This window comes from Sus scrofa, chromosome 17, assembly GCF_000003025.6.
Source record: "Sus scrofa isolate TJ Tabasco breed Duroc chromosome 17, Sscrofa11.1, whole genome shotgun sequence".
Lineage (NCBI taxonomy): Eukaryota > Metazoa > Chordata > Mammalia > Artiodactyla > Suidae > Sus > Sus scrofa.
The window spans coordinates 41,766,497-41,780,507 of NC_010459.5; the positions used below are offsets into that span (position 1 = coordinate 41,766,497).

General features: G+C 46.3%; 1 protein-coding gene across 1 annotated transcript in view; it reads left to right on the top strand.

The window, feature by feature from the left end:
- PPP1R16B (protein phosphatase 1 regulatory subunit 16B) overlaps positions 1-14,011 on the top strand; it is a 112,975-nt gene that overhangs the window by 12,800 nt on the left and 86,164 nt on the right. The window lies entirely within an intron of this gene.

Here is a 14,011-nt window from a genome sequence, read left to right on the forward strand (position 1 = left end):
TTTTACAAACAGTGCTATTAAAGTTCTTATAAATGCCTTTTGGAGAATGTATGTAGAAACTTCTGTTGGGTGTATTCCTAGGAATGAAATTGCTGGATTATAGGGCATCATATGTTCAGCTTTAGAAGATATTGCTTGAGCAGTTTTTTTTTCAAAGCAGTCTTTAAAAGTGGCTGTACCAATTTATATTCCCACTCGGTTTATAAGAATGCTTGCCAAGTGTTGGTATTTTCTGTCCCTAAAAAAAATTGGCCACTCTGATAGTCTTGCTCTTCATCTTAATGTAAGTTCCCAGGATCGCCGGATGATTCTACCATTCGCTAAGTTTGAGAACCTCTTGCCTAACAGGTTTTGAAAAAGCAACACCCATCAAGGGAACTGTATAAAGAGATGTTATAATGGCAGGTCCCTCTCCACTGATGCTCTTTGACGTCTGTACCCAGAGTTTTTTATAGACTTGATCTGTCTAATCACCCAGAGGAGGATGCTTTTGCTGTGAAAGGAACATGTAGAGGTGTATTAAACCTGACAGGCTTCTCCTCATTCCTGTGTGCTTTATGTGGGACAAATGGTTCCATCAAGAGTGATTTGGAAGTTGGAAAGAGCCTATGGCAAGACTTCAATCTTTTCTTCTCATTTAAGATCTGAAAGAGGAGGAGGACACGAGAACTAATTAGCAGTCGTACAGATGTTGTCAGATGAAAATATCTAGTCTTTGAGATTAGAGTTTAAGATTTTATGTTGTAAATTTACTCCCCAAAGCTTCCCCAAGACCTGGAACTTGGAAGGGGCTCAAAAAAAAAAAAAAAAAAGTCATCGAAGTACATATTAGAACTATGTAACTATCTCTAGTGAAAAGCCCAACTCAAATAGATGCAGAGGAGGAGGAAGGTGTTTTGGTGTGGATTTATTGGACCTGATTAATAGTTTCACTTCTCTTTGTAGTTTCTGTGTTGTGGCTGATATTTCCTATTCATTCATTTATTACAAGCATATTTTCCTTTATACCCTTGAGCAAACATGTAATAGCTGCTTTAAAATCCATGTCTGTTAACTTCAACATCTGGGTCTTTTTAGGGTAGATCTCTACTGATTATTTTTCCTCTTGAGTTTGAGTCACATTTTTCTGTATGATTTAAAACACTTTTTCTAGTACTTTTAGGCTACATCTTGAACATCGTGAACAAGGCTTGAAGAAACTCTTAATCCTATCAGGTTCCTCGGAACAGTAATGATTTTTTTAAAAATCAGTTAATTTGACCAAACTTTAAATTCAGTTTCCCCTGGGTAGGCAGCAGCTGAAATCTTTCTTCAGTTCTTTTAGCCTTAGTTGGGTTGCTTGGAACCTGCCCTGCACATGCATCATTCAGAGAGATTTGGACAGAATTTATACTTAGCATTTGGGGCTACCATCTGTGACTCTTTTCTGGGATGTTCTTATTTTCCATCTGTAGTTACCTGAACTCTGTCCTTTACTTCCTAAAACAGTAAGAGCAAAGGTTTTCGTCCAAGTTGTATTTACCATGTACAAGGCCTGCCCTTGGGTAAAAGCTACAAAAACACAAAATTTGCTTAATATGAATTTCTTTCTTTCAAGTGTTGACTCCCCTTCAATTTGTGTCAGTGTGGTTGGACAAATAGGTTATGTGTGTGTGTGTGTGTGTTGTGTAGAGTTCACAACAGTTATATGTGAAAAGGTGGTCCAATAAGACCAACTTTTCTGACAGTATCAGAAGCAGAACCTTTCTGATCAATAGTTTTATTCATTAAGGGACCCTTAGGACCCCCTCTACTTTACTGCCTAGCACATAGTAGATGGCAACAAATATTTATTGATTGATTAAATGAATGCCTCTTTACATTAAAAATGGAAGTGAATTAGAGGAGACAGTTCCTAGAAGAAAACCTTGATTGGCATTCCTATTGTGGCTCAGTGGTAATGAAACCGACTAGTGTCCATAAGGAATCAGGTTCGATCCCTGCCCTGGCTCAGTGGGTTAAGAATCCAGCATTGCCATGAGCTGTGGTGTAGGTGCAGACGCGACTCAGATCTGGCATTGCTGTGGCTGTGGCGTAGGCCGGAAGCTGCAACTCCGATTCCACCCCTAGCCTGGGAACCTCCACATGCCATGGGCACACACACACACACACACACACACAAAATACAAACCACCCTGAAATTAGTTACTTTTTGATGACATCAGGCATAAAATAGAGAGGGTTTGCTGCAGAAAATAATGAGTGGGAGGATTGGAATAAAATTAGGGCCTCTGCTATCTGAGTGTAGACCAAAGTGGCTAACAAAACGTGCCTGAAGTATTGGTACAAGGAGATAAATTCAATTGTGAGAGTAACGGCACTTTCCTGGGGTTGAATATATGGCTTATAGAGAATTAACCATGTTCAGTGGAAATAAAGCCAGTCAGAGGGGAAGCAGAGGTATGACTGGAGTTCTGTACACCCGAGAGGAGGGACGCACATTGAAAGAACTTTGGCTGGAGATCAAAGAGGGAAGGAATGACAGTAATATAGAGGCAGTCTACCCCGGCTTTGCCTCTCTGCGTGGTGACCTGGAAGGTCACGACCCAGTACTGAGAGACTTCAAAGCCTGTGTAGTGGACGGAAACGTCATTTACCGAAATGCAGAGCATCTGGAAACTTGCTGATTTATTCTACTGGCAGTTTCATCTCCCAGAGAGGAGAGGAGAGAGGACATTGCTCTGGGAATCTGGTTTGCGAGCTGCTGGGAGAAGTGAAAATGAGAAAATGCTCACCAAGAAAGGGAACACTAGTCTTAGGGGGCTGAGCTCACAGGGCTTGGAAGGCAGATTTTATGAATTTCAGGATGAGATACATATATTTCCTGCCTAAGCCTCCAAAGGTGATGACAGCTCCTCAAGTAAGGGAAGTTATGACTTTAATCAGTTAACCTCACTCTGCACGGATCTCATTTATTTTCCTGCAAAGACTCCTCTTCTTGCTCCTAGTCATGCCTTTGTGGGCCATCTTCCCTGTCTGACATTTTCTCTTTAATTTTCAAGCAGGATAGATGATAAAAAAAAATTGCTTACCTGTCATGGCATATGATGACCAATCAGAAGAGATGTCAGCCACATACAGCTGAAATAGCCTTATTTACAGTACAGGGTCCTTAACCTCTCTGAGTCTCAGTTTGTCCCCTCTTTGAAATGGGAACAAGACCTACACTACATTGCAGAATGGAAGCAGTGATTCGAAGACATGTTCCATGCAACAGACTCAACCCTTAGAAGGTGTGCTGTGCACAGCAGCTGCCATTAGTACCCTGTGTTCTTGATCTGTGGGTTTATTTCATCTACACATTTTATAGGTTCTGTGGTACTTACTATTAGTTTCATTACAAATATATGTTTTTACTCTGTACTGATTTCAGCAAGTTTTTTTTTTTTTTGGGGGGGGGCTGCACCCTCGGCATATGGAGGTTCCCAGGCTAGAGGTCAAATTGGAGCTTCAGCTGCCAGCCTACACCACAGGCCCAGCAACGCAGAATCCGAGCCGCATCTATGAGCTACACCACAGCTCATGGCAGTGCCAGATTCTTAACCCACTGCGCAAGGCCAGGGATCGAACCTGCAATCTCATTGTTCCTTGTCAGATTCGTTTCTGCTGTGCCATGACGGGGACTCCACTCCAGCAAGTATTTTTTTTATTATTACAAATTGATCTGTCTGGTTTGTCCCAATTTCCCCTTATCCCCTTGATCATGAATACCTTGGATTTTCTGAAATCTTGCATCTCATGAGGAAGATCTTTTAAAGCACTTGTGGTTCCTTTAGAATTTTTCCTAGTTCCTTCTTCTCATTCTCCTTTGATGTCTATAGACAATGGAATTAGAAAGACCTGGGTTCTTGGAGTTCCCTGTGTGGCTCCTCAGGTTAAGAACCTGTCAGAGCATCAGTGAAGATTCAGGTTTCATCCCTGGCCTCACTTAGTAGGTTGAGGATCTGGCATTGCTGGAGCTGCAGCATGGGTATCAGATGCAGCTAGGATTGGGTGTTGCTGTGGCTGGCAGCTGCAGTTCCAATTCCATCCCTAGCCTGGGAACTTCCATATGCCACCAGTGTGGCCCTAAAATGAAAAGAAAAAAAAAAAAAAAAAAAGTAGAAAGACCTGGATTCAGATCCCAGCTCTGCCATTTACTAGCTGTGTAGTTAACTGGTATCCATTGTCTGCATTTCTCACCCTTTCTCCCCTCATCCTTTCTTCCTCCAGTGTAGGACTTTCTCCTTCAAGTCCACCTCTCTGTTTCTTTTTTCTTTTCTTTTTTTTTTTTACTGTCCTTGTTTCCTGGGAATTATTCTCCAAACCTCCATGAACAACTGTATGAAAAGCTTTTAAAAATTCCCATTCCAGGAGTTTCTGTTGTGGTGCAGCAAAAATGAATCCGACTTGGAGTTCCCGTTGTGGCTCAGTGGTTAATGAGTCCGACTAGGAACCATGAGGTTGCTGGTTTGATCCCTGGCCTTGCTCAGTGGGTTAAGGATCCAGCGTTGCCGTGAGCTGTGGTGTAGGTCGCAGACGGGCTCGGATCCCGAGTTGCTGTGGCTCTAGCGTAGGCCGGCGGCTATAGCTCCAATTCGACCCCTAGCCTGGGAACCACCATATGGCCCCAGAAAAGGCAAAAAAAGACCAAAAAAAAAAAAAAAAAGAATCCGACTAGTAACCGTGAGATTGTAGGTTCGATCCCTGGCCTTGCTTAGTGGGTTAAGGATCCGGTGTGGCCATGAGCTATAGCGTAGGTCGCAGACTTGGCTTGGATCTGGCATTGCTGTGGCTGTGGCGTATGCCAGCAGCTGTAGCTCCGATTCAGCCCCTAACCTGGGACCCTCCATATGCTGCAGGTGTGGCCCTAAAAAACAAAAAATAAAAAATAAAAAATCCCATCCCAGCTGCACCCCTGGTTAAGGGAGAGGAGACAGCTTGCTAGGGGTACCTTTGAGGTTTCTGAAGTGGAGAGAAGAGTCTTAATAGGAAGCAGACCACAGTCCCCTTCCTCCTTGATGTTGGTAATAGTGGTGGACCCAACATGCTCAGGATGGATGAGACAGTGACCCCTGGCTGATGTCGATCCATCCCTTCAAGAGAGGACCCTGTCCAGCTACCAGCAGGATGCTTATTTCCCTACTTTCCAGGGACCAGATTGGGAGAGATGCCAATCACCACAGGGACTGCCATCCTTTGCTTGTGTTCTCTCATCCTACTGCTTCCTAGCACTGGGATCCATTCACTTTAAGGGAGTGGAGTCAGGGCGGACAAGTCTTCATTCTACCCCCTTGAGCATGTTATTGGAGAAATTCTTACTAGAACCTAAGATCATCTTGATTCTTTGCTACCTTGAGGCCACAGTGATTTTGTGGTTTTGGTTGAATGATATACTGGTATTGAGGAGCCCTTTTGCTCAATCTGATAACTTTCTAGATGCTTGTGAAGAGGAGAGGATTTTGAACAATGGGGCAAAGGCCAGTATTGAAATCCAAGCTTAGGCAAGTGTGATATAGAACAGAGTTGCATGCTCGGTAGGCATGCAGCCACGTCCCACTACTTTGTCTGTGGCAGACATTACTAATCGATCACAGCATTCATTCCTCCTGTTACCATGGTGGCTACACAACCCCTGTCCTCACAGCGCTCCAAGAAGCCACCACCAACCTAAGTGCTGGCGTAATAGAAGAAAGGTTGGCCAAGGATGTCATGCTGAGAGAGGGAGGCAGGGGTGCTTTATGCCACTGAAGGCTTAGCCAGTGTGAAAGGCCATCACCTGTCTAATAAGTGTGTATCCTGGGAGGGCATTCTGTGGCCACAGGTGGCCTCCTTTGGAAAAAAGATCCAACCAGCTGCCAAGGGAGTTTTTATCTCCCTGCAAAGGGAGGGGGTGGACCACACTCCCCCAAGCCTTGGAGAAGCAGTATGTGTAATTCGATTCCCATTTCCCCGTGCTTAGCTATTACATAAGCTTCTTTAGAAGACTGGCTGGTTTAGCACTGTGACTGTGACTGACTAATGTATTCGTAGACATCATGTCAGCTTTGCAAGTGCCCCATCCTTGGCACCTTTGTTCTGTCCCTTGCAGCTGCCCCCACACTGGCATTCTTCCCACAAGCACGTGGGCCTTTGTGGGTTTAGGTTCAAGGGGAGAAGCTCAGCATGGAAGATAGGTGTGTTCATGGGTTTCCCTTCACTCATTCAAGCTGTTTCCTTGGAAATTCTCTTGGAGCTGGATCTGAGAAAGCTGCCTCACCTTCACAGGTAGAATGAATCCAAAGCATCATCAATCCACATCTAATTGAAATGGTTCTTCCTTCCATGCTGTCTGGCTAGCTGGTTACCAAGTGCTGGCTTGCAAATATACATGACAGTCTTGCTCCTAATACTGATCTGTCTGCCAGGCTGGGGTTGGGGCTCACTGGGCCAGTCCCACCTCCAACACTGCGTGGACCTTCTCTCTGAGCAGCTTCATGAGTGGCCGTGGAGTTCCTGGTGGTGGGGACCCCAGCATCATGCCATAGCCTGCCAACGTTAGGTAATTTTTCCTCATGCCAGGCTGATCCTGCTTCTTCTTTTTGCCTGTCTGTGATTCCAACTCTGCCCTCTAGACACGTGGAACAAAGCTAATTCTTTCGTTCATGGCTTTCGTTAAGATCTGCTCCGGTATTCCTGAAATGGCCCAACCAGTTCAGACAGAGGTCAACTGGGTTATTATCTTAACACTGGACATGATTCTTTTTATTTATTTATTTATTTATTTATTTATTTTTGTCTTTTGTCTTTTTAGGGCCGCATCCACAGCATATGGAGGTTCCCAGGCTAGGGGTCCAGTTGGAGCTGTAGCTGCCAGCCTATGCCAGAGCCACAGCAATGCCAGATCCAAGCTGAGTCTGCAACCTACACCACAGCTCATGGAAACACCAAATCCTTAACCCACTGAGTAAGGCCAGGGATTGAACCCGCAACTTCATGGTTCCTAGTTGGATTCGTTTCCTCTGCGCCACAACGGAAACTCCTGGACATGATTCTTTTCCTGAGAGAGCTCAAGATGCTTGATGGACCACTATGTTCTTGTGGAATTTGTGGTTTGTGTGTCCTGCTGCCCGCCCCTTTCCTCTACCTCCCCCCCAAGTCTTGCCAAATTGGGTTACAGTAAATGGAATTCCGAGGACAACAGCAAATCAAAGCCAAGCCCAGGGACACTACTCAGAGGTCTGAATGAAGGAGCACAGCTAGGAGAGGCAGAGTTAAGGAGCAGACTCTCTGGGACCCTAGTCCCACAACAGATTAAAACGGGATGTCTGTCTAACATGACTGTGCCCGAAATCTAGAAGCTTCATTACAACAGGAGTGGAACAGAAAGTCCACAAAATCCCATGAGAATGGGGTTGGTGGGGGGACAAGGCTAATTTCTAATTCAGATATTTGGGGCATCAAGAGCCCCAGAAGTCTCTTTGCTCATGAGTAAAGCATCTTTCTACTGGGGGTTGGGCAGGAAGGGGGAAGGAAGGGGGAAATGACGCTATTATTCAAAGAAGCGTGTTGTGGGAGGGCGGGGGTGTGCATCCTTTAGGAGAGAAAGTGGGTCCCAAGTGAGCTTGGAGGAGGGAAAGCTGGGGCTGTTTTGTTTTCCTTCTTCCCTCGTGCTTAATGGTACAGGAAGCACGAGGCGCGAGCACTCCCGGCCTTCCTCCAGGCTGCTGCCAATATTGTGCGGAGAAGAATAGCTGAAGAACAAGGAAAAAAAATCTTAACGTTTTCTTTTAACAGCGTGAACTTTGAGACACTGTCTGACTCATGTTTTAAAGTCTCTTCAATTTGAATTCACCTTCCTTCGTGTTGTTTTTCTCAAGGCACTAGGCACAGGTCCAAAGATATGTCAACCAGCTGCTCCCCTGGGATGGAGGCGTCACAAGGCCAGAGGCCCTTTCTCCCACCTCAGGGGGCGGGGCTGGTGTGGGAACCTTGATGTTGGCCTTCCAGCCCTTCTTCAAGGCTGGCCCCCCGCTTGGGCCTGGAGGGCCGGAGGATGGCATATTACCAGATGCCCCAGCAAGAGACCAGTCATCCTACTTCAGGCAGCATCCATTCTGGGGCTCCCGTTCCTGCATCCCTAAAAGCAGCATTCATGTCTGTTGGGGTACTGTTGGCTACAAGTGACAAAAATTCAATTTAATTAGCTTAAATAATAAAGGGGATTTTGTTGGTGTGGATAGCTAAAGTCCAGAGTTCTCTAAATAAAATGATCCTGTTTCTCTCCTCTGACTCCCAAGGATTGGCTTCATCGAAAGGTGGGCTCAAACCTGTGCCACGGCAATGACAACGCCGATCCTTAATCCACTGAACCCCAAGAGAACTCCTAAATTTCTTTCTTTCCTTCTTCCTTCCTTTGAGAGAGAGAGAGAGAAAGAAACTTCCTTATTTTATATTTTTGGCCGTGCCTGAGGCATGTGGAAGTTGCTGGGCCAGGGAGTGAACCCAAGCCATAGCGATTACTACAGCCGCAGCAATGACAATGCTGGATCCTTAACCCACTTAGCCACCCACCAGGGAACTCTGAGAGAGCTTCTGATTGGTCCAGCTTGGGGTCATGTACCTAACCCCCAACTAATCACTCGGGCTGGGCTTAGGCCATGGCCACAGGGCTCTGGCCAATCAGGGCCTAGCACAGAGTGATACTTAGGGGAACCACAGAGACCACCACCAAACTGTGTCATTTAATGGGCCTGTGCCTTTCTTCCTCTTCCTGTTTTCTCAGAGGCATGTCATCCCCCCAAAAAACACTCTTTCTTTTCATTTTGGGGGAAGGGGAGGCTCGGTAGTGCACACTGTGTGTCTCCCCTCCACCTCGCCCCCAGACCCCTGCACTCTTCCTCGCATTTCTGCTCGAAGGCTCAGCTTTCCGTAGCTCGGCTCCTGCGTCCCGGGATGTACACTGAGGTTTCTCCCTTTGGGGGACAGCGGGGTGAGTGGATGCGCCCACAGGAATCGAGTTCAGGCTTTGTCAGGCGGCAACCAGAGGCTGCATCCAGACTCACTCCCAGTGCCTGTTCCTACTCACAGAAGGTCAAGTGCTTTGGCCTCAGGCTTCAGGCTGCTGCTGTCAGGCTATTTTGGTTCATCTGCCCAGACTTCACAGAGCCATGTGTTGGAAAAATTAAGTACCCCGCCCTGTTTCCCCTTTTCCTCTCGTAGCACACACACTTCCTGGATAACCTCACCCCAACGTGGCCTCTGCAGACCCCTGCCCCATCCGCTCTTTAGCCCAGACACTCCATTGACCTGTGGCGCCACGTGCCCACTTCTCTGCAAGACGGTCCATCTGAATGCTCCCACAACACGCTGCGCTCAGTGTAGCTCCTTGGAGCCAGTTTTCCTCCAAATGAGGTCCACCTCGGGGATCCCTTTTGAGTGTTGATGATGCTTTGCCCTCCCAGGTTCGGGCACTTTGGGCTGTGCCCCCATCACCAACCAGGGCTGTCTCTGGAAGTTTGAACAAGTACACCTGGGTCTCATGAGGGGGCCAGTCTGCAGCTCACAGGAGCCAGGACTTCTATGGGCTGTCCTAGCACCCAGGCCAGCGCCCTGACTTGGGGGCTGCCCAGCTGCTGTGTTAACAGCACCGATGGCAATTCTTTAATTAGACCCAGCAGGGTTTTCTCGGACGGGGGCGGGAGGTGTGTGGGTCTATTGGGGGAAACTAGGTCACCTGAAAACCAGCAGTCAAGAGGGAGCTGTCCTGGAGCCCCAGCTCCAGGGACCCCAAAGAGGCGAGTCAGGTGGGATTGGCAGGGAGCGCAAAGCCAGAGAAACTGTGCTCTGGCCCCCTTTTTTGGCCCTTGGGAGACACTGTTCTCACCTTTCTCCAGGGGGCTGGGCGACTGCCCTTAATTCCTTCGAGCTGTTCAGGCCAGGGAAGGCACAGCAGTGAGTGGCTTCTGCTAGCATGGGGCCTGCCATCCTGGGGCCCAGGGAGGGAGCTTTGTGCTCGGAATCAGGGCCAGGGTGCGAGCTACTGCTCAGCCTTGGTATCCTGTGAGTGCATCCTCTGCTCCCTTGTGCCTCTGTTTAGTCATCCATCCAATGGCAGGGACCATACCTGTCTCTACCCTGCTGTATCCCTACCCTTTAATGCAGTCCTAGCATACGGTGGACATCCCATAAATAGTTGTCAGATGAAACTCTAAGCTCATATGAGTACTTCTCTTATAAGATTGTTGTCATTGAGGATCAGTGGCCAGGCGGATCCCCCAGATATCAATCACTTACAACTTTTGCCAGCACTAAATACCATCATTATTTAATTTTTCTTTGCTACCACCTTGTAAGTTTTCCACTGAAGTGGATTTATTTTAAAAAGAAAATTTCAGGAGTTCCCTTGTGGCTCACTGGGTTATGAACCCACCTAGTATCCATGAGGCTGGGGGTTCAATCCATGGCCTTGCTGAGTGGGTGAATGGATTAAGGATCCAGCATGGCCATGAGCTGTGGTGTGGGTTGCACACACGGCTCGGATCCTGTGTTGCCGTGACTGTGGTGTAGGCTGGCAGCTACAGCTCTGATTCCACCCCTACCCTGGGAACTTCCATGTGCCGTGGGTGTGGCCCTAAAAAAAGCGAGAAGAAAAGAAAGACATGTTATATCACTACCATAAATAAACAATAACTGTGAAGCCAAATCCACAGGGGGGAAAAAAAATCAGTGCTGTTACGTTTTATCCTAGCTACAATTGTTTGCCTGAGGCTATGAGCCTGAGGCCTACTTTCTCTTTGTTTACAGGGGAACTTGACATGGTTATAAACTGTTAAAGGTCTATTACCACCGAACTGACACTTTCTTCTGGCAAAAATCCAATAGATTGAAAAAGAAGTGAAAAGGGTGTCACCTGCTGTCTCTGAGTCCATGTTATATTGTCTTGTCCTGGACTTTTGAAAATTCCCTTGGAAGCAGTTCTCTTTCTATACTTAGGGAGACACCTGGCTGGGATGATGGCTAAGGATGTTCCTGGGAAAGGATTCAGGGCTTTAACAAGAGTGAGTGATAGGATTATTCTTACCTTCCTCTTAGCAAGTTTTTGGTACCTCCCACTGAGTAGGTGATGAGTGAATACTTAATAATGAAGACATGAGTAACCATTTGTGATTAGAATATTAGGGCTGAAAGAAATTGTACAGAATACTTAGACGGATCTGATATCAGTGGAGGGATGGAGAATTTGCCACCTCCAGAGAGAGCTACCTGGACCAAAAGTCCTTGTTCACTCGCTTGTTGGACGGCTCTAGAGGCCAGGTGTCCATTCTTTGGGTGCACTCCATTGCGCCCCTATACCCTGGTCCTGTTCTGCTTTGGAGGCTCACAGATCATCTTCTCTTTCTTGCACAGATTGGACCTCTGGATATATGGAGACTGCTGTCTCATTCTAAGACAGGGTTTGCAAACTCAAATGGCCCTAGGAGCTAGCAAGCAACGCCCATCAGTGACAGTCACATGGGAGTAATGGGGGATAGTGAGGACTGAGAAATTAGAGGGTATGTGCCCTATCTGAGGAGGACAGTTCTACTCCATACCTGCTGATTGTTGTCCTGGGATCCCAGGGTGGCCAGGTACTGAGATGCTTTTTGTTTTTTTAGTTTTTTTTTTTTTTTTGTAAGCTGAAAATAAGGAGTTCCTGCTGTGAAGCAGTGGGATTGGTGCTGTCTCTGCAGTGCTGGGACACAAGTCAGTCCCCAGCCCAGCCCAGCCCAGCACAGTGGGTTAAGGATCTGGCATTGCTGCTGTTGCAACTGCAGCTCAGATCCGATCCCTGGCCTGGGAATTTCATATGCTGCAGGGCAGCTGAAAAAGAGAAAAAAATAAAAATAGAGAAAGGAAAGAAGGAAGGGAGAAAGGAAGAAAGGAAGGAAGAAAGAAAACTGAAAATCTGATTTTGGATATAAAATCTTCAAGTTTTAAATGTATGTTTAGCAATGTATGACAATATTGTAAAACACTCCGTGAGCTCCTTACTTTTAAAAAGAAATATCTTGGAGTTCCCGTCATGGCTCAGTGGTTAACGAATCCGACTAGGAACCATGAGGTGGTGGGTTCGAGCCCTGCCCTTGCTCAGTGGGTTAAGGATCCGGCGTTGCTGTGAGCTGTGGTGTAGGTCGCAGATGCGGCTCGGATCCTGTGTTGCTGTGTCTCTGCTGTAGGCTGGCAGCTACAGCTCCGATTAGACCCCTAGCCTGGGAACCTCCATATGCTGCAGGAGTGGCCCTAGAAAAGGAAAAAAGACAAAAAAGAAAAAAAATATATATCTAAATGAGTAAAAAACAGTGAGCACACCAAATTCTGGCAGAGAAACCGGATCCTCATACATTGCTGGGGCATTGAAAAATGGTACAGCTATTCTGGAAAACAGTATGACAGTTTCTTTTAAAACTAAACATGTAATTACTGTACAGCCCAGCACTGGTACTCTTGGGCATTTACTCCCGACAAATGGAAACTTATTATGCTCACACACAAAAAACTGTACATGAATGTATAAGCCCCAAACGGGAAACAACCCAGATGTTCTTCAGTGAGTGCAGGGATAAACAAACTGGGGTGGATCCATAAAGAGGGTCACTGCTCAGCAATAAACAAAGAACTACAGATTCACAGAACAACTCGCGGCGAATCTCAAGGGATGCTGAGTAAAAAAAAGTTAGCCCCCAAAGTTATCCATTGCCTGATTCTTTTATATAACACTTTGGAAGCGACTACTCAATAGATGAGGAATAGATTAGTGACTGTCAAGGGCAAGGACAGGAGTGGATTGGGAGAGGGGTGATGAGGGCTGCTTGTGTGATGGAACTGTTTGTATCTTGACTGTTGTTGGGTACACAAACATGATGAAATTGTCTACAACTAAATACACAAACACACACTCACATTCAAATGAGCATGTACAAACACTGGGGAAATCTGAATAGATTGATAGGTTGTATCAACGTCAGATTCTTGGCTTCCACAGTGTACTGTAGTTTTGCAGGATGTCACCATTGGGATAAACCAAGTAAAGGTTGCACAGGATTATTCCATATTATTTGTTAGGACTGCATGCGAATCTACAATTATCTCAAAATAAAAAGTTTAATTAATTAATTAAAAAATCATTGGAAGATATTTAATTTTTTTATTTTTATTTTTTAAATTAATTTTTTTTTTTAAGGGCCGTGCATACAGCATATGGAGGTTCCTGGGCTGGGGCCAAATCAGAGCTACAGCTGCCGGCCACAGCCACAGCCACAGCAACAAAGGATCCGAGCTGCATCTGTGACCTACACCACCGCCCAGGGCAAGGTCAGATCCTTAACCCACTGAGCGAGGCCAGGGATCGAACCTGTGTCCTCATGGATGCTAAAACTAAATACACAGATTCATTTCTGCTGAGCCATAACGGGAACTCCCACTGCAGGACATTTAAAACAAACCAAAACGTAACCAAGGGCAGTTCACTCGTTTCCTGCCGAGCCTTACCATTGGGCTGCGTTGATCCTTGAGGTCCACTCAGACCCCAGGAGCCTTTGCCCTGTGGATATTGCCAAGCCAACCCCTCCCCCATTCCTCCTGTGTGCCCTCCAGTCTCTTCAGGAAGAGACCTGAAGAACATTCTGACCCAACCTGAGCGCCTGAGAATCCAGAGCAAGGCTCAATCCTTTATCTTCCCGAGGGAAGCAGGGAACCAGGAGACGAACAAGCACTTGCTGAAGCTCAGGGGTGTCCTGATCCCCTTTGTGATAGCGAGCATTTCCACAGCATGCAGATGTAGACCTGTACCCAGCAACCTGCAATTCTCCACCGGCCTTGCCTGCCTGCATTTATGTGTCCCAACTCATCTTCCCTTTATGTTGATTATATTTCCAGTAACATTAAAAAAATTGAAGTATAGTTGATATACAATGTTGTGTTGGTTTCAGGTGTACAGCGACACAAATTGTACACTTTAAACTTATACAACAGG